Consider the following 22,123-nt stretch of genomic DNA (forward strand, 5'->3'; position numbering starts at 1 on the left):
AGAATGCATTACGATTCTTATTACACGTATACAGCACAATTTTTCATATCTCTGGTTGTATATAAGTATGTTGACACCAACTCATGTCTTTATACATGAACTTTGGATAATGGTGTCTATCACATTCCACCATCCTTGCTAATCCCCTGCCCTTTCCCTTTCCCTCCCACCCCTCTACCCTATCTAGAATTCATCTATTCCTCCCATGCTCCCCCTTCCTACCCTACTATGAATCAGCCTTCTTATATCAAGAAAACATTCAGCATTTGTTTTTTGGAGATTGGCTAACTTCACTTATCTTCTCCAAAACCATCCATTTACCTGCAATTGTCATGATTTTGTTCTCTTTTATTGCTGAGTAAAATTCCATTGTGTATATATGCCACATTTTTTATTTTATTAACAACTGATACATTTGAAAAGGATTCATGAAAACTTTAAAGGCTATAGATTCTAAACTTCAAACTTACTGATTAAGTTCAGGCTTTAGTGAAAACTGTTAAAAATTATTTAAAAAAGAAAAATACACTTTTTGTTGTGTGTATGTGTGTATATATATATACACACACACATATCTCTCTCTCTCAATATATATATATTTGGCCTTTGGTTTTGGGGGATTGGCTTACTTTGCTTAGCATGCATGATATTCCCCAACTCCATCCATTTAGCGCAAATGCCATAATTTTATTCTTTTATTGCTGAGTAATATTCCATTGTGTATATATACCACAGTTTCTTTACCATTCACCTTTTGAAGGGCATCTAGATTGGTTCCACAGTTTGGCTATTGTGAATTGTATTGCTATGAACATTGATGTAGTTGCATCACTGTAGTATGCTGTTTTTAAGTCCTTTGGGTACAGACCAAGGAGTGGGATAGCTGGGTCAAATAGTGGTTCCATTAAAAGTTTTTTTCTAAAGAATCTCCACACTGCTTTCTATATTGGCAGCACCAACTTGCAGTCCCACCAGCAATGTATGAGTGTGCTTTTTCCCCCACATCCTCGCCAACATTTATTGTTTTCTGTATTCTTGATAACTGCCATTCTTAATAGCATGAGATGAAATCTTAGAGTAATTTGATCTGCATTTCTCTAATTACTGGAGATGTTGAACATTTTTGTTCATATAATTTGTTCATTGATTGTATATCCCCTTAACCTATTTATTGATTGGGTTGTTTGGTTTTTTTGTTTTGTTTTGTTTTTTGGTGTTTTTTGAGTTCTTTATATATCCTGGAACTTAAGCGCTATACAGATTCAATGAGATTCCAATTAAAATCCCAGTGTCATTCCTTATAGATACAGAAAAAGCAATCATGAAATTCATTTGGAAAAATAAGAGACCCAGAATATCTAAAGCAATCTTCACTATGAGTGAAGCTGCAGGCATTACAATACCAGACCTTAAACTGTACTACAAAACAAAAATGGCATGGTATTAGTACTACAGTAGACATGCAGACCAATAGTACAGAATAGAAGACACAGAGACAAAAACACATAGATACAGTTATATCATACTAGACAAAGGTGCCAAAAACACACATTGGAAAAATGATAGCTTCTTCAAAAAATGGTGCTGGGAAAACTGGAAATCCATATGCAGCAAAATGAAACTAAACCCCTATCTCTCACCATGCGCAAAAATCAACTTGAAGTGGATTCAAAGGACCTAGGCATTAGACCAGAGACCCTATGACTAACAGACAAAAAAGTAGGCCCAAATAAATGGTTAAAAATTGTGCTTTATATGTAGAAGCTGCATAAAGAATTCTAATTCACGATACTGAATACAAGAAACTATTAGCATATAACTCTTGCTAAAGAATTTCTTTTTTAAATGTAGATATAATTTGAAAGCATCATTAGCAAAGTGCACCTAAATTATGAAGGATGTTAGTTTGGTACCTTTCATCAAACTGGAAAATATAATGAGGTCAGTTATATCAGGAATTCTACATCTTGGTCAATAATTTGTATTAAGATTGAATAACTGTAGGTCTGGGGCTAGAACTCAGCAGTAGCATGCTTTCCTGTTCAGTTCTCAGTACCACATGTAAATAAATAAAATAAAGGTCTATCAACATCTAAAAAAATTTTTTTAAAGATTCAATACTTGTGCAAAATCACCTCTAATAATGATTATTTAAAATGTTGCATGTGTTGAATTTACTAAGACTCAGCTTTTGTAGAAATCTATACAGATGTGGATTGAAAAGCCAGGTACAGTTGCTGGTGCCTATAATTCCAGTAATTCTGGATGCTGAGGAAGGAGGAGCACAAATTTGAGGTTAGTCTTGGCAACAGAGAGACACCATCTCAAAATAAAAACAAAAAGGGCTGGGAAGTAGCTTAGTGGTAAAACACCACTGGGTTTAATCCTCAATATGGGGGATAGGGAACCAGTAGATTAAGATTCAAGTCCACTTATATTACTGTGCTCATGGTTTGTATTCCTTATATTACCAATGCTTCCTTCTCATCATTATGGGCTCAAATTAAAATTATAATAAATAAGGTAAAACCTGCAAATTAAAAAACAAGAAGAAGAAGAAGAAGTAAAGCCTGGGAATATAGCACAGTGATAAAGCATCTGTTTAGAATGCATAAAGCCCTAAATTCAATCTTCAGCACCACAATGGGAAAAAAAAAAGGAAAAGATTAAAAAATAATGAAAAAAAAACAGGTAAAGGTAAAGGGCCTACTGAACAAATAGTAAAGGAAACTGTAGAAATTCCTTTTCTTTTTATGGGCAGGCCTGGTACTGGGGATTAAAACCAAGGCACTTAGCTATATCTCTAGCACTTTTTATTTTGAGACAGGGTCTTGCTAAACTCCTAAGACTGGACTCAAATTTGCAATATTCATTCCTCAGTCTCCTAAGTAACTGGGATCACAGTGTATGCCACTGTGATCAAGAACAATATATTTTGAACAGTGAGTGAGTCACTGAAGAAATCAGAGGGGAAACTGAAAAATTACAAATGATCAAACAAAAATGGAAATATAATGTACCAGAATCTGTAAGATATACAGAAAGCAATACTAAAAAAGAATTTTATAGCAATTAGTGAGTGTTTACATCAAAAAATAAAGATCTTGGCCTAGGACTGTAGCTCAGTGGTCCAGCACTTGCCTAGCCTGTGTGAGGCATTGGGTTTGATTCTCAGAACCACATATAAATAAATGAATATAAAATAGAAGTCCATCAACAACTATATAAATTTTTAAAAATAGAGATCTCAAATAAATATACATAATAACTCATCTCAAGGTCTTAGAAAAACAAGAACAACAATAACAAAAAATAAGTAGAGGGCAAACAACTCAAAGAATTAGCATATTTTAAAACTATTAAACCAACAAATTGGAAAATGTAGAAGAACTAGACAAATATCTGACACATATGATCTACAAAAACTGAACTAAGAAGATATAAAAAAAACTTAAACAGATCCATAACAAGTAACAAAATTGAAGAAGTAATAAAATCTCCCCAAAACAACAACAACAACAACAAAACCCAGTACTAGATGAATTCACTGCTGAATTTTACCAGACTTTTAAAGCTCCCCAAACTATTCCATAAAATAGGAAGGAAAGGACCTTCCAAACTCAGAATAATGCTAGTATTACACTGCTACCAAAACCTAATAAGGACACACACACACACACACACACACACACAAAACACACACACATACACAATACTATAGACCAATATTCCTAATAAACATAGATGTGAAGATCCCCCCCAAAATACTTGCAAATTGGGGTTGGGATTGTGGTTCAGTGGTAGAGTGCTTGCCTAGCATGCATGAGGCACTGAGTTCGATCCCTGGCACCACATAAAAATAAACAAATAAAATAAATGTATTGGGTCGATCTTTTTTTTAAATACTTACAAACTGAATTTGAGAGCACATTAAGACAATCATATGCCATGACCAAATTGGTGTATTTCAGGGATGCAAGGATGTTTCAACATTTCAAATCAATACCATAATTCAGAACAGGAATAGAATCAAGGATAACTATAAGATAATCTCAACAGATATAGTAAAGGCCTGTGATAAAATTCAATATCACTTCATGATAAAAGTTCTGAGCAAATTAGTTATAAAAGAATCATATTTCAACACATTAAAAGCTATATATGACAAACCCATAGTCAATATCATACTGAATGGGGAAAAAACCTGAATGCATTTCCTCTAAGATTAGGAACAACCTAGGGTGTCCAAACTCACCACTCTTATTTCAATATGATTCTAGAAAATTCAGCCAGATCAATTAGGCAAGAGAAAGAAATGAAGGGGATGTAAGTAGGAAAAAAAAAGAAGTTCAATTATCCCTGTTCGGTGATGATATGATTCTACTTAGAAAATTGTTAAAGACTACACCACAAGACTCTTAGAACTGATAAATAAATTTAGTAAAGTAGCAGAATACAAAATCAACATACAAGTGTCAGCAGTTTTTCTACACACCAATAATAAATTCACTGAGAAATCAGAAAAGCAAAGCAATTCACGACAGCTACAATAATACTAATACTAATACTAATGATGATAATAATAAAAACACATAGGAATAAACCTAACCAAGAGGTAAGTTTATTAAGATTTATTAAGATTCAAGTCCACTTATATTACTATTTTCAATGAAAATAATGAAAAAGTATAGAAAGAAATTTAAGAAGACACTAGAAGGGGGAAAGAAGTCCCAGTTCATGGGCTGTGAGAATTAATATTGTTAAAAATAGCCATACTACCCAAAGCAATCTACAAAATCAATATAATCCCCATCAAATTACCAATGACTTTCTTAACAGATCTAGAAAAAGAAAATTATATGGCAGCACAAAATACCCCAAATAAACAAAGAAATCCAGAGCCAAAAGAACAAGATGGAGATACCACTTCATTTCAAAACATATTAGCAACACAACAAAAGCAGCATGGTATTAGCATAAAAATAAGCATATAAACCAACAGAACAGAATAGAGGACCCATGAATAAATTCATGCATCATTAGATAACTGATTCCAGACAAAGGAGCCAAAAACATAAATTGGAGAAAAGACAGTCTCTTCAATGAACAGTGCAACAAAAACTGGATACCCACATATAGTAGATTGAAAACCACACCACTCTCTCTCACCCTGTAGAAAAATGAATTCAAAATGGATAAAAGACCTTAATGGTGTCAGGGAGCTGCTCTGGATGCAGACACTTTTAAGTCCTGATACACCAGGGTTCTTTACAATTATTGCATGGCAGTAACCTGGGCGTTTGTTACCCCAACTCAGATAACAAGGCGTGGCTCCAGAATAAGCGTCACCAGCTGGGGTTGAGTTACACACCTGTTCTTTGCCCTTTTGGGGATAGAATGTTCCATGGAACCTCCCCTTATGTATCTCCTATATAAGAATAAAGAATTCCAGTGGTTCTCTCTCTTTCTACGGACCCTTAAGGTCAGAGAGCTATCACAGATTTTGAAAAGGTACTTCTTTGTGTTTGAGTGTTTTTTCACTCTTAAGTTATTGGAATAGTCAGATTTTGTGAACCCAGCATAGGTCACCAGCTAGGGTACATGGCCATATAATGGAAAGCCTTAAACTCTGAAACTACTAGAGAAAAACATAGGGGAATTACTTCAAGATATTGGCACAGGCAATAATTGTCTGAATAGAACTCCAATACCTCCAAAACAAAACCAAGAATTGACAATAGCATTACATCAAATTTAAAAGCTTCTGTACAGCTGAGTATGGTAGCACATGCCTGTAATCACAGCAACTCAGGAGGCTGAGGCAAGAGGATCACAAGTTGAGGTCAGCCTCAGTAACTTAGCAAGGCCTTAACCAACTTTAGTGAGATCCTGCCTCAAAACCAAAAAAAAAAAAAAAAAGAGCTGGGGATGTGGTTCAGTGGTTATGCACTCTTGGGTTCAATCCCCAGTACCTTCCCACACACAAATGTTCTGTGCAATAAATGAAACAACAAATTAAATTAAAGAGTAAATCTATAGAATGAGAATCTGCCAGCTAGGATCTATCAGAATAATAATAACCAGAATATATAAAGAACTCAAGAAAGTTAACAATATAAGAAAAAGTAATGCATTCAAAAAACAGGTCAAATTGTCTGTTTTAGCCAGCTTTTGCATCATTGTGACCAAAATATCTAACAAGAACAACTTAAAGGAGGAAATTTTGAGGCTCAGAGTTTCAGAGATTTCAATTCATAGAGGGTTGACTCCATTGCTCTACGCCCAGATGAAGCAACACATCATGGGGAACAGGTCCAGTAGAGGAAAACTGCTTAGCTCATGGAAGGGTCAGGAAGTAGAGAGTAGGAGAGAGGGGTGTACCCTTCCAGGTATGGCCCCTGTGACCCATCTCCTCAAACCACACCCCACCTGCCTACAGTTACCACCAGATTAGCACATTCAAACTAGGATGGACTGATTAGGTTACAACTTTCATAATCCAGTCATTGTACTTCTAAATATTCCTGTATTAACACAGAAGTTTAGGGCGGGGGTGGAGGGACCTTACATCCAAATCAATATGATCTGAAGAGGCACTTATCAAAAGAAGAAGTACAAATAACAAATAAAACAGTGATCAATATATTTAGTCATAAGGGACATACAAATCAAAACTACAACAAGATTACATCTCACCCTGGTCTGAATGATTATTGTCTTTTTAAAAAATACAAAAATAACATGCTGGCAAAGATGTGAAGGAAAAGAAACACTTATACACTATCACTAGGAATGTAAATTAGTACAACAACTATAGAAAACAGTATGAAAGTTCCTTAAAAAACTAAAAATAGAATTATCATAATTATCATAATTCTATTCTCAGGAGAGAATACTACCAGGGAATATATCCAAAAAAAATGAAGTCAGTATACAAAAGTGATATCTCCTATTCATATTTAGTACAGCACTATCCACACTAGCTAAGGTTTGGAATCAGCCTATGTTCCTATAAACAGATGAATGAATAAAGTATGGTATATAGCTGGACATAGTGGTACATATCTGTAATTCCCAGCAACTTGGAATGCTGAGGCAAGACCCTTAGCAACTTAGGGAGAACCTAACTCAAAATTTAAAAAAAAAAAAGGACTGAGGATGTACATCAATGGTAAAGCACCCTTGGGTTTAAACTGCAGTACCCACTCCTTCCGGGGGGCGGGCGGAGAATAAAAAGAAAATATGGTATACACAATGGAGTATTATTCAGCCATAAAGAAAAATATGTCATTTACAGAAAAATGGATGGAATTGCAGTACATCATGTTAAACAAAACAAGCCAGACACAGAAAGACAAGAATTGCCATTTCTCTTATTTTTGGAAACTAAAAAAAACAAAACACAATAAACAAAAAATACCCTGAAAGTGGAAGAGGGACTATTAGGGAAAGGAATAGGAGGGAGAGGGAGAAACAAGAGAGGGCAGAAAGAAGGGTAGACATGATCAAGGCACAACATATGCATTTATAGAAATGATACAGTGAAATCCAATAACTTGTACAATTAATATGTTATACAAAGTACATGTATGAAGACTTGAATTGGATGTCAACATACTTTATATACAAACAGAAATACAAAAAGCATTATATTTATGTGTATTAAGACTTGTAATGCAAAAAATAATAATAATAACATTACCTTAGATTAGGTAGAGGGAAGTGAAAGGAGGAAAAGGCAGGGGATGTGGGGATAAGAAAAACAGTAGAATGAAACAGACATTATTACTGTATGTATGTATGTGACTGTATGACCAATGTGATTCTACAATATATATACTCACAAAAATGAGAAATTATATCCATCTATGCATGATACACCAAAATATATAAGTGCACTCTACTGTCGTGCATACTTAAAAAAAATTAAACACCTAAAAAAAGTATTAATAATAAAAATAAAATAAAAAATAAAGGCAGTACATGAAAGATTAAGAAGACATATTATAGGAAGTAAGAAAAAAGAGACTGCCTTTTATTCCCAGAAAAAGCAAGGACAAATTTTTATCTCTGTCAAGAATACACAGTGCATTTGAAGGCTATAAGTGCCACAGGAAAAATAAAGCAGTGAAGAATACATTTGAGCAATGGTTTGAATGAAGTGAAAAATGAGTCATAAGATTATTTAAAGGAATAGCAAATGCAAATGCCTGAGGGCAAGAATGTGTCTGAAGTGTGTACCAGAGACTTGTGTAGCTGGCTCAGAGTGAATCAGAGGAGGTATACTAATAAATTATGTGAGGGATAAGGATCTATGAAGAAGATCATGAAGGGCCTGGTAGGTTAATGAAAGGACTCTAAATCTTATGGGAGAATTGAGCAAAGGGGGGATGTGATCTGATTTTGGTTTTAAAAGGATCACTTTGGAAGCCATGTTGAAATAGATTTTTGGGAATAAGAGCAAGAAACCATTTAGAAGGTTACTACAAATAATCTAAGTGGGGCTGGGGATGTGGCTCAAGCGATAGCGCGCTCACCTGGTATGCGTGCGGCCCGGGTTGGATCCTCAGCACCACATACCAACAAAGATGTTGTGTCCTCTGAGAACTAAAAAATAAATATTAAAAAAATTCTCTCTCTCTCTCTTTAAAAAAAAAATAATAATCTAACTGATGATAGTAACCTGTGTTTGAGAATAGGGTGATAAAAAGGGAAGAAAATTTGAATATATTTTGGAAGAAGTGTCAATACAATTAGCTGATAGATTGCAAGTGCAATATGAGAGAAGTCAAGATAAGGAAAAGAAGAGTCAATGTGGGAAAGAGAATCTTCTTGATGAGTAAAAGGAATGAGTTGCTATTAGCCAAGATGGGAAAGCCTATGGAAGGAATAGATCAAGGAAAGTAAAATCAAAAGTCTGACATTGATTATGCTAAATTTGAGATGCTAGGAGACAGATAGTTAGAGAGGTACAAAGTCTAAACTGAAGAAAAAAAATCTGAGTTTACAAAAGTCTTCCTTTAAAAAAAAAATTAAGCAGCCAAGTGTGATGGCGTGCCCTTGTAATCCCAACATCTTGGGAGGCTGAGACAGGAGGATTGTGAGTTCAAAGCCAGCCTCAGCATCAGCAAGGTGCTAAGCAACTCAGTGAGACCCTGTCTCTAAATAAAATACAAAATAGGGCTGGGGATGTGGCTCAGTAGCTGAGTGCCCCCGAGTTCAATCCATGGTACACACACACACACACAAAAAAAAAAAATAGTAAATTTGGTAGTATGTAGATATTAACTAAAACTGGCAGATTGATTGCTGAGACAAGGAAGGAAAGAAGGAAGGAGGAAGCAGGAAGGAAGGGAGGAAGGGAGAGGAACAATAATAACAAGAAAATTAACCAGAAAACTAAAGGAAAAACAAAAAAGAAATTTTGAAAATAAAAAAAAAATAGAATACTTCAAAGGCGGACAGAGTGATAAATTGTGTCAAACACTGCTAATTTTGTCAAAAAAACAAGAATGAGAACTAATCATGAGATTAAGTTTACTGATATAAACCAGAGACAATGAGAACACTTTCAGTAGAGCTAATATGAAGCAGAAGCATGAAAGAAGCAGAATCAAGAATGGAAGGAATGGAATAGAAGAAGCAAATACAATTCTATTGAATGAAAAGCAGAGAATTGGTGTAGTAGTGAGGAGAACAAACAAGAGAGAATTTGTTTTTTTTATTCCTATTGTGTAGATGGTTAAAATCTAAGAAATGTAAAAATAATGATGCAGGAAGAAGAAATTTTAGTAATGTAAAGGGGTTAGATAAAAACAAAAGGGATTATATTCATCCAATAAGACCCTCAACTGGAATATGGGAAGGTGAGTGTGTCAGAGCAGACCTCCCGTTACTCCCCATTACTGAAGCTGGCTTTAAACTTGAGATTCTCCTGTCTCAACCTCCCAAGTCACCGATTACAGGTTTGTCCCACCACCACTGGCTAGTTGAAGCAGTTTATCAACTTCAGATTTATAGTTTCCTTACTAAAAAAAAGAAATTAAGAGTACTAGTTATTCTTCCTGTTCTATACTCAAACATTACTGATATAAATGGTCACTTTGTTTTTTGTTTTTAAAGAGAGAGAGAATTTAATTTTTTTTTTTTCGGCAGATACAACATCTTTGTTTGTATGTGGTGCTGAGGATCCAACCGGAGAGCGCGTACGGCTTAAGCCACATCCCCAGCCCCTAAATGGTCACTTTGAACATTAAAAACTTAATCGGATATCAATAAAGAACTATGAAAATGTATTATTCGGTATATATGAGAAAATTTAATTATTCAATATAGAATATGCTTAGGCTTGCATAATATAAACTCTAAAACTAAAATAATATGATTTAATGTATAGAAGCATGTTAGATTTTCCATCACCATTTTAATTCTACAAGGTCCTGCACATCTGAAGTTCACTACTAAGAAATGATAATCTCTGTCTCCTCCCTCAAGTATATCTTCCATAATGCCAACAGATACCTTTCTAAAATCAGAATCTCACTAAATTTATTCATGTCCCTCCTCTATTCAAATAACTTAATAAACAGAAAACTTTAATGATATCCCTTCACCTGGAAGTTTCTTCTTCATCTGTCTAAGCTTCATATTCCAAAATAATTTGCTAAAATTCCTCCAATATATGAAATTTAAAGCCTTTCCTGCTTTGCCAATCTGGGCATACTTCTGTTCACTCTTCAAAGAGTTTAAAAATCTTTATAACTTTCTTATTTTTTAAACAGAGCTTTATAGTTATATGTAGTAGTTGAATTCATCTTGGCAAACTCATATATGCATGAAATTCAATTTCAGTTCATGATCCTCCTATTCCCCCCGCCATTCTTCCTCTCCTTCTCTGTTCTTCCTTATGCTACTAGACTTCCTTTCACTTTCACTAGTCTACTTTTATTTGATTAGTCCTTTTTACTTATGCATAAAAGTGAAATTCTCTGTGGTATATTTATACATGTATATAACATGACATTTTAAGAATTCATTCTGGGCCTGGGATTATGGCTCAGTGGTAGAGTGCTTGCCTGGCGCATGTGAGGCACTGGGTTGGATCCTCAGCACCACATAAAAATAAACAACAAAATAAAGATATTAATATATATATATATATATATATATATACTTAAAAAAATAATCATTCTGCATTGCCTCCCCTTACCCATCTCTCTACTCTCTGCCTCTCGATTTCCTCTTTTTCCATTATTGATCTTCTCTTTATCTTTTTCTGGTGTCCTATCCTTCCATCCCCCTTTCCTTTATTTTACTCTAGTTTCCATGTGAGAGAAAACATTCAACCTTTGAGTTTTTCAGTTTTGCCTTTTTCACTTAGCAAATTCTCCATTTCCATCCATTTTCTAGAAAATGCCATAATTTCATCCTTTATTATGGCTAAGTAGAATTCCACTGCATATATATATCACAAATTCTTAATGCATTCATCTGGCACCTGGGTTGATTCCATAATTTATTGTGAATTGTGTTGCTATAACACTGAGGTGACTGCATTGCTATAATATGTAAATTTCAGATTTCTGTAGAAAATACCAAGGAGTGGGATACCTGGGTCATATAGTGGTTTCATCTCTAATTTTTTTTAAAATATGTTTTAGTGGGAGATGGACACAATACCTTTATTTATTTATCTTTATGTGGTGCTGAGGATCGAACCCAGTGCCTCATCCATGCTAGGTGAGTACTCTACCACTAAAACACTACCCCAGCCCTCATCCGTAGTTTTTTGAGGAATCTCCACACTGCTTTCCAGAGTGGTTGTACTAGTCTGAAGTCCCACCAACAATGTACAAGTATACTTTTCCCCAACAACCTCACCAACATTCATTATTGTTTGTATTCCTGATAATTGCCGTTCTGACTGGAGTAAGGTAAAATCTTAGGATAGTTTTGATTTACAGTTCCCTGACTGCTAAACATATTGAGGCTTTATATATATATATATATACACATATATATATATATACATACATATATATATATATATGGAGAGAGAGAGAGAGAGAGAGAGGGAGAGAGGGAGGGAGGGGAGGGGGAATTGTTGCCCATTTGTGTTTCACTTTTTTTCTTTCTTTTTCTTTGTACTGGGGACTGAACCCAGGGGCATTTAACCTCTGAGTCACATCCCCAGCCCTTTTTATTTTTTTATTTTGTGACAGGGTCTTGCTAAGTTGCTGAGGTTGGCTTTGAATTTAAAATCCTCCTGCCTTAGTCCCAAGTCCGTAGGATTTTCTCTTTTGAGAAGTTTCTGTTTGGTTCTTTTACCCATTTATTGATTGGGTTTTTGTTTTTTGTTTTTTGGTTTTTTTGGTGTTAAGTTTTTTTTACTTTTTTATATATTCTGGATATTAATTCCTTATTGGAGGAATAGCTGGCCAAGATTTTCTCCCACTCTGTAAGCTTTCCATGCTCTTAATGGTTTCCTTTGCTGTGCAGAAGCATCTCATTTATTGATTCTTGGTTTTATTTCTTGGTCTTTGGAGGTCTCGTTAAGGAAGTTGGTGCCAGCGCCTATATGACAGAATGTTGACCCTATGTTTTCTTCTGGCAATTGCAACATTTCTGGCCTAATTCCTAAGTCTTTGATCTATTTCAATTTGAGTTGTATGCAAAATGAGTAATCTTGATGACTTTCTAACACCTTACTCCTCTCTTGCTCATTTATTTAAATGCTAGGAACACATTTAATATAGTTAGCCACTGTAGATCAGGGAGATACACAAAATCAAAAAGAGAATAAAGGTAGGCTGAAGTAGAAGAGCCCAGAAAGGAAATGTTTGTGAGAAACTGAATAAAATAATTTCTTAAAAAGTGGAATGGTCATGGTGCTCTTTTTTAGTGAAAGAAGAAATTATGGAGTCAAATTTTTATTAAGATAAAGAAAAATGTTATTATTAGAATTAATGTGAGGATTCAGACTGCTACCAGCCTTGGGGTTGAATGTTAGGCACTTTATGCATCATATATATACCCAATCCATCTAGTAGGAAAAGCATGAACTGCATACTGCAGAGAGGTTCAGAGAGGCATCCCTACTCATATAGGCAACATCTTGCCCCCAAACACCATTTATGGGTCTATCTTGATCTGGGTTTTTAAATTATATTAACTATTTTAAACCAACTTTCATAAAAATGAGGGGCTTCCTTCAAAAAAAATTACTTCAAAGATCCTTCAAAAAAATTCATGGACTAAAAACACTACTAGTTACTAGAATCTTGAGAAACAATATGAAAGGTCAAACCTGATGTTTCTGCTTATCAGCCACACTGTGAGGAAAAAATGATTTCAGTCAAAAATAATTATGAATGTAAGAATAAATTATTTTAGTTACAGTATCTATTATTGTTAAACATCACCTTGTGTCCAATATACAATAAGGCCTTCAAAATTGAATATTTTAGGATATGAGATCTTTATCTTATCCTCTATCTTAATTTAGATTTATTAGTATATTGTATGTCCTACATAAAATATTAGAATGTTGTAAACATATAATTCATAAACAAATATACATAAACCAGTGATTCATACTCTAAAATATCTTTACTGTCAGGAAAGCATAATCAAAATAGTTCAAAGACCATTATTATAGAAGACTTGAGTCTAAAAACAACTTCAGTCTGTGGGTGTAGCTCAGCAATAGAATACATGTTTACAGCAATTCTGTGAGGTTATAATCAACTTAGTCAGACCCTATATCAAAATTATAAAAAAGATGGTGGGAGAGGCTGGGGCTGTAGCTCAGTGGCAAAGCATCCCTGGATTCAATTCCTAATAGCAAACAAAAGAAAAGGTTGGTGATGCAATTTACCAAAAACTCATACCAAATTGGCTTGCTCTACTTCTGAAAGAAACAAAACTTAAGACCCCAACTCTATATTACAACTGAAGTAATAAAAGGAAAACAAGTGTCACTTAAGAAAACATAAGGTGTGCTAATATGTACCATCAGAGAACAAAAAGTATTTCCAAAATCTGTATTTCTGTCTCTATCACTACTTTCCACAGTAAGCATGTAAACTTTGGTGAAATTTCAACATAAATGTTTTGCTCACCTGGAATGTACTTCTATTTATTCTATCCATCTAAAATTTTACCCTTTACAAGAATGTTCTTTTTTGGGAAAAATCCTGGGTTCTAGTGATCCTCCTAACTTAGTCTCCTAACTAAGCTAGTAATAGAGGTCAGCAGGAACCATCTTTGAAGGTGATCAAATTTGACTAAGCAGTCATAAATTCTGATTCACTACACAAAACTCATAATCCAAGTATTACAGAGTGCCATTATCCCCCTCTTCCCATCTACATTCTTAGGTGGGCCAGATTCTCCTTTAAGCAGGAAAACTGCTAAAATGAGCCATCAACCCTCACACACAGGATCATAGAAACTTTCACAGCAAACATCTTAACAGATTCAGAAAAAAAGTTCTAGGGGAAAACATATCCAAGCTATACTTTCTGTAGCCCAATTCACCGTCCCACTTGTTCCAAATGTTTAATTAAAACCATCAACATCTAAACCTCTAGCATAAATCATAAAACAAACAACAAAGGTTTGGGAATGTAGCATAGTGGTAGACTGTGTGCTTAGCATGCTCAAGGCTCTTAAGTTTAATTCCCATCACCAACAAACAAGCAAACAACAACAACAACAAAACCCACCAACAGAAAACCCAAAACACTTAAGTGACACTGAAATAAACAAAGAAGGCCATCAAGCACTACCATGTTGCCCATGCATTTAATAAAATTTAACTTCCTTTCCTCACTTAAAAAGTCTTAATAAGCTAGAAATAGATTTATACTCATTTAGTAAGACTTTTTAAATATATATAATAAATAAAAAGGCATATCATAGATAAGATGAAATATAAGTATCATTTCCAAAGTCAAGAAAAAAGGCAAGGGTTTCTAGTGTTAACACTGCTTTCCAAGTTCTAGCCAACTTAATTTTATACATTACACAGAAGAATAAAGTTATAAATATTGGAAACAAGGCAGCAAAATGATCTTTATCTGTATAAGATATGACTAAGTGTTTGAAAAAACCTACAGGATCAACTAAAAAATTATTAGAAAAATAAGAGTTGAGTAATTCAACAAACAGTACAAATTAATAATGTTTCTGGAAAAACTAGTCATTTAGAGGGGGAAAAAAGTTGGGAATTCTAACTTTACTTCTTTTACTTACACTTAAATTTCATCTATGAGACAAGTAAAGTAAGACTGCCAGGAGTGGCAGCATACACCTGTAAGTCCCAGCTATTGGGGAGGCTGAGGCAGAAGGTTTACTTAAACCCATAAGTTAGAGACCACCATAGGCAATACAGTGAGACCTCATCTCAAAATGAAAAGGAAAAAAAAAATATATATATATATATATACATCACTGGCCGCAGTGGCACATGGCTGTAATCCCCCAGTGGCTTGGGAGGTTGAAACAGGAGGATTGAGAGTTCAAAGCCAGCCTCAGCAATGGTGAGGCGCTAAGCAACTCAGTGAGACCTTGTCTCTAAATAAAATACAAAACAGGACTGAAGACGTGGCTCAGTGGTCGAGCGTCCCCAAATTCAATCCCCAATACGCACTCCCCCACAAAAAAAAAAAGTAAAACAAACCTAAAAGCCATAAGTGAAAAGAATGACACATTGCTTACCTCCCACTCCCATGCTGGGGACATGATAAAGGGCGTCCTATAGGTTAGGCAAGTACTATATCACTGAGCTATATCCCTAGCCCACACACTGGTCTTCCATACCCACATTTCTTCCAATATTCAACAACGTGGGAGTACAAAATTCTACCCTATGCATCAGAAATTGGAAAAAGGAACAGTAATAGAAAAAGGAGAAAACAAAAGTGAAAATAATCTAGCAAGTCTACTGGAGCTTATTTATGTAGCTCCTAACAGTCAGTGGTTGAATTCTCAGGAATTTTGCAACAATCATTATTAATTAAATTATATAAATTTATAATCCATTAAATTATATTTAAGGGGTCTGGAGATGTAGCTCAGTGGTAAAACATACATAACATGCTTGAAGCCCTTAAGTTCAATTCCTAGTGTCACAAAATAAAATAAGGTAATCAACACTCAAAGCTCATCACTTTGTAATTATTTACTACATTTTATTATTATCTATGTTGTGGAGCTTATTTTCATCTATTATATTATAGTGGAAATATCATATAATTGTTGTGCAACTACACTTAACTCTATTCAGTGATATTGTTATAGGACATACAGAAGAGATACTATAAATCAGGGCTCCATTCAAACACACATATTTTCCAGAATACTACAAGATATATAAAACATACTAATATCCTTTGACATGGCAATTTTACTCTAGGAATAAATGTTAAGGAAATAATTAGAATATGCACAAGGGCTTAGGTACATTTGAAATATCCTTTGACATGGCAATTTTACTCTAGGAATAAATGTTAAGGAAATAATTAGAATATGCACAAGGGCTTAGGTACATTTGATGCTATATTAGTCCATTACACAACAATATATGTTTTTTAAAAAGTAACTTAAAAAAGCTGGATGCGGTCACACATGCCTGTAGTTCCAGCTAGTAGTAATCAAGGCGGGAGGATTGTTAAATTTGAGGCTAGCCTATGCAACTTAGCAAGGCTCAATCTCAAAAACAAAAAAGAAAAGTAAGATAAAATTGGGTAGTTGAATATATTATGATATGCTATTTGAAAATATTTAAAGATGTAAAAATGCTTCTGATATAATTCAAATGATTAAAAAATATAAAAATGTAAAATGCAAAACTACATAACATTTGTTTAAAAAAAAAAGAAGAATAAAGAAAAAATGTATATTATTTATCCAGAAAAAAAACTGGGAAATAAAACTAGTTTTATTCAAAAAGCAACAAAGAGGGCTGGGGCTGTAGCTCAGTACCAGAGCACTTGCCTAGCATGCATGAGGCACTAGGTTCAATCCTCACCCCCACATAAAAATAAACAAATAAAATAAAGGCCTTCTGTTCATCTACAACTATAAGAAAAAAATTTTTTTAAAAAAGCAACAAAGAGCCATTTCTGGGTGAAGAATTTCTGGTATCTGTTTGAACTCTCTGTAATGTATTTCCATCAACCCTCCAATTTCACCACTTTATCCATTTTCTCATTCACCCTAATTACATTGAAAGAAACAGCCTTCCTTCTAGTTAATGTCAATCTAACATGTATCTGAAGCCCATTTCTTCACACTTGTCAGACAATCTCTGAATTATATCCTCTGCCCTTGTATTTTCAATTTCTTTTCTTTCTTTTTTGATACCAGAGATTGAACCCAGGGGCACCTAACCACTGAGCTACAGCCCCAGTCCTTTTTTGTATTTTATTTAGAGACAGGGTCTCACTGAGTTGCTTACCTCGATTTTGCTAAGGCTGGCTTTGAACTCTCAATCCTCCTGCCTCAGCCTCCAGAGCCACTGGGATTACAGGCAAGTGGTGCCCAACTGTATCTTCATTTTCTTTTTTTCTCTCTTTCTTCTGGGAGCTGGGATTAAACCCAAGGCTTTGTGCATGCTAGGCAAACTTTCTACCACTGAGCTACATCCTCACCCCATTCTCATTTTTAAAATAATCATCCTCAGGTTCACATTGCCTTCCCAGAAACTGCCTGATTTCTTTCCCTTCACCTTACCAAAAAAAAAAAATCTAAATTCCATGTTTCTTGGGGTTTGGCCCAAACTACTCCACTGAAACTATTAGTACACCAAGGTCACCAATGTTCTTGTCTCTTAATCCAACAGATTATTTATATTCTTTCTTACCTGATATAATATTTCACTCCATACCCATGTCCCTCATTTTTATATTTTGTAAGGGAAGGTTTATGACACTAACCTGCTGTTTCATTCATGTACACTTTCATTTCAATAAATATGCTTCAACATAAAAAAATACTAGTAACATATATCAAGACTATAAAAATGGAATTTCAGACATTTGAAATTTTAATGATTTCTGTAGTTAAACAAAATTTATAAGTCTTAACAGTGAAAAATACTATTGATTTTTTTTAAAAAGTCAAAGGACAAGGAACATGACTAACTGTAAGAAGGAATAACTAAATGGAAAGGTGTAGAGTTATATATACACTTATAAATAAGCCAATGACACAAATATAAGTTAATATGACAATTTATATTTTTAAAGTGTCACGTTATGTTCTCAAATAGTCTTAATTCAGATATCTAAAAGGTAACAGAATTACTAAGATGATAACCCTACCTTTTCAAGTTAGATTATTTTTAGAATGCTCAGTAAATTTAATAAAACTATAATTTTTAAGAAAGATTACTATCACAAGAGACTGAAACAAAACTACCAAAAAAATGTTTTAAAACATTGACCTTGGGGCTAAAGTTGGAACTCAGTGGTAAAGAGCTTGCCTCATATGTGTGAGACACTGGGTTTGATCCTCAGCACCACATAAAAATAAATAAAGATATTGTGTGTCCATCTACAACTAAAAAAAATTTAGGGCTGGGGTTGTAGCTTAGTGGTAGAGCACATGCCTAAAATGTGTGAGGCACTGGGCTCCAATCTCAGCACCACATATATATAAATAAATAATAAATAAATAAATGAGTGAGTCAATAAATGAATAAATTTCCGTTGACAACTAAAAACAAATTTAAAAAAAATTTAAAAGTTAACTTTTAGTTATCTAGCTCAGCATTCTTAAAATAGGAAGATTGTATATCTTTTGTACAATACAACATAAAACATGAAAATATGGTTCGGATAATAAGTCTTGATGGGAAGCTGGGCCTATTAACATGGGCAGAAAAGGACATATTTACTAGCAGAAAGGAATGCAGAATTAAATGCCATATAATAAAATAAAAACATGATAAATAACTATAAAAACTTTGGTAAAAAAGGCATTTTAAGCCTAAAAATAAAAGAAATTATTTTTAAGAATAGAATTAGCAAGCTAACACATCACATTTCTGTACACAAAATATTAAAAAGAAAAATAACTGATTAAATAATAAAAATAGCAAGTACCATTAATACTTAAATAATTAAGTAGTATAATAAGTAGCTTATTATAAATACACTAAGATCCAGTGCAAAAACAGGCAAATATTAAAGATAAATCACAAAAAAGAAATATAATATGTAGTACACTAGACAGTGCTCACCACATAGAATGCGAATTAAGATAATTTTTTGGAATTAGAATGGGCTATAAAAGATTAAAATACCCACCCAATCCAATTATGTGGTAAAATGGTGAAATTATTATACATTATTTATGAAATGTAAATTCATACAATCCTCTCAAAACCTGATATATATATTTTATATATATATATATATGTGTGTGTGTGTGTGTGTATGTATGTATATATATATATATATATATATATATATATATATATATATATATATATATGAGAGAGAGAGAGAGACTGCCATATATATGGAAGAGTTTTATATATTCCTAGCCTCTGACCGATTAAATGTACTTCTGGGAATTAATCCTATTTAAATAACAGAACAACAAATTATAGGAAAAAACAGTTCACTGAAGTAGGGCTGGGGTATAGCTCAGTGAAAGAACATATGCCCTAGGTTTAATTCCTAGCATTTGGCCAAAAAAATTTCACTGAAGCATAAAGGAAGGAAGAAAGAAATGAAGGAGAGAAAGAAAGAAGGTAGGTAAGTATATGTTCTGCCACTAGCCACAGGACTATTGGAGCACAAGGAAGAATTAGATAACCCTATGGGGAAATAGATGGAAAGATTTTACAAAATCAACTCTTCAGAATGTTATTGAAAATAAGCAAGAGCTGAGGATGTGGCTGTATTAGAGCACTTGCCTAACATATGAAAGGCCCTGGGTTTGATCCCAGCAGCACAAAAGAAAAAAGAAAGCAATTTTACCAAGCAAAAGGAAAGAAACACTGGGCATAGAAGTACATGCCTGTTATTCCAGCTATTCCAGAGATTAAGGCAAGCAAATTTAAGTTCCACGCCTGCCATGGCAACTCAGCAAGACTACATCTTTAAAATAAAAAGGGCTAGGGACTAGTATGTATAATTATAATGCACCAATAAGAAAAAAAAATCTCTTCCAATCTTAAAAAAAAAAAGGGTGGGGGGGGTAATGTTGGGGATGTAGCTCAGTGGTACAACACTTGCCTAGCTTCCTCCAGGGCATGTGCCAAGCCTTGGGTTCCATCCTCATTATTCAGCCCCACCACCCCCAAAAGGAAAGAAGTAAGAATTGCTGACAAGGAACATCACATGCAAAATCACTGAGCTTAGCAAGACCAACACGTATAATCCCAGAGGCTGGGATCATAGCTGAGTAAGGCAGGAGGACTGCAAGTTCTAGGCCAGCCTAGGCAACTTAGCAAGATTGTCTCCCAAAATAAAAAAGTTTAAAAGGACTGGGGGTGTATCTCAGTGGTAGAGCACCCCTGGGTTCAGCCCTTAATCTCTGTCTCACTCATACACAATCATGGAGTCATGAAAGTTTACACTCAGTGGTCCATAACAAGTACAGATTCATAACAAGTATTATATGTTCTAATACATTTAGAACATACTATCTTCTATCTCCCACTGATTTTCAGAAACCAGTGTTTGGCATTGGTATATATACAAAACATAATTAAACCAATTTTACACACAATGGAAATGCAAAGTATTATGCTAGTTGGTATACTTATTCATCAATGTGTAATGTGATTTAACAAGAAAGAATTAGAAGGGTTTAAAAAAACACAAGAGGAATTGGGAGTGTAGCTCAGTAGAGCCAGTGCTTTTAGCATATGCAAGGCCCTGGGTTCAGTCTTCCCTCACACACACCATAATAAATAAACAGATAAGAATTTGCCTTAAACCTACCCATCATTAAGACCATATGATGATAGGAGTTGGGGTTGTGGCTCAGCAGTAGAGCGCTCGCCTAATGTATGTGAGGCCCTGGGCTGGATCCTCAGCATCACATAAAAATAAACAAATAAAACAAAGGTATTATGTCCAACTACAACTAAATATATATATATATATTTTTAAGAAGACCATATGATGTATTAGAAAGAAATCCTAACCAATGGTAAGCAGAAAACTATAACCAATCATTGTAGTTTTCACTTTTATCATCTGAAAAGAAGGCATAAATGTTCAATTACATCAAATTATTATTACAATCATAAGAAATCAATATGAATGTAAGGTAATACAATTTCCTAGCTCCCCAAATTAGCCCAACCCCATTCTCTGAATTATTACATTCATCACATTTATCCTTCTAAATATTCACGCTATTAGCCTGATCATTACCACTTTATATTAAAATTTCTTCAATAAATCACTGGTCTATTTTAATAACCTTTTTATTCATTCAACAGATTTCTTCCAAACCTTTTTAAAACAACTTTTTAATCACCTTGTCCTTATACTTAAAAATGTATTAGTTAATCCAAATTCCCCTTTCTAACTAACTCTATTTCCCACTATTTAGGCACATTTTAGGTAGATAGGTGTTATGATTTGGATGTGACGTGTCATTTATGAGACAATTCAAGAAGTATAGAGGATTGGGTTATAAAAGCGTTAATCCAAACCGTGAAAACAGTGAATTAATCCCACTGGAGTGGTGATTGAAAGCAGGTAGGGTGTGGCTGAGGAGGTGGGTCATTGGGGGTGTGCCTTTGTGGGATATATTTGGTGATCTGAGCTTAGTCTCTGTTTTCTAACCATCACGTGAATCACTTCCATCTGCCATCCTCTTCTGCCATGATGTTCAGCCTCACCTCAAGCCCCCCAAAATGGAGTTGGCTGTCTATAGACAGAGATCTGTGAAACCATAAGCTTTTCTACAATTAGTCACAGAAGTTAAAAAGCTGACTAAAACAGTAAGTATCCCTATTTCTTCTTATTCGTTCAGCTAGTCTAAGCTATTTCCTCCAAGATCCAAGTCAAGTTCTACCATCTTCTTGCACCCTTTTAATTGCAAATTAATTTTTAAAAAATACTTGAGTAACATCAAGAGTAATACTTGAGCA

At 34.3% G+C, this 22,123-nt stretch overlaps 1 protein-coding gene across 22 annotated transcripts in view; it reads right to left on the bottom strand.

Annotated features, from left to right (window-relative positions):
* Baz2b (bromodomain adjacent to zinc finger domain 2B) overlaps positions 1-22,123 on the bottom strand; it is a 346,930-nt gene that overhangs the window by 221,723 nt on the left and 103,084 nt on the right. Inside the window, exon 1 of one of the 22 annotated variants that reach the window (XM_078017458.1) lies at positions 20,961-21,057. The exons of the other annotated variants lie outside the window; for them this stretch is intronic. The gene's annotated coding sequence lies outside the window, so the exon portion shown is untranslated. Of the gene's footprint in view, positions 1-20,960; positions 21,058-22,123 lie in introns of those variants that run through there. 22 annotated transcript variants of the gene reach the window in all.

Source organism: Ictidomys tridecemlineatus, chromosome 7, assembly GCF_052094955.1.
Source record: "Ictidomys tridecemlineatus isolate mIctTri1 chromosome 7, mIctTri1.hap1, whole genome shotgun sequence".
Classification (NCBI taxonomy): domain Eukaryota; kingdom Metazoa; phylum Chordata; class Mammalia; order Rodentia; family Sciuridae; genus Ictidomys; species Ictidomys tridecemlineatus.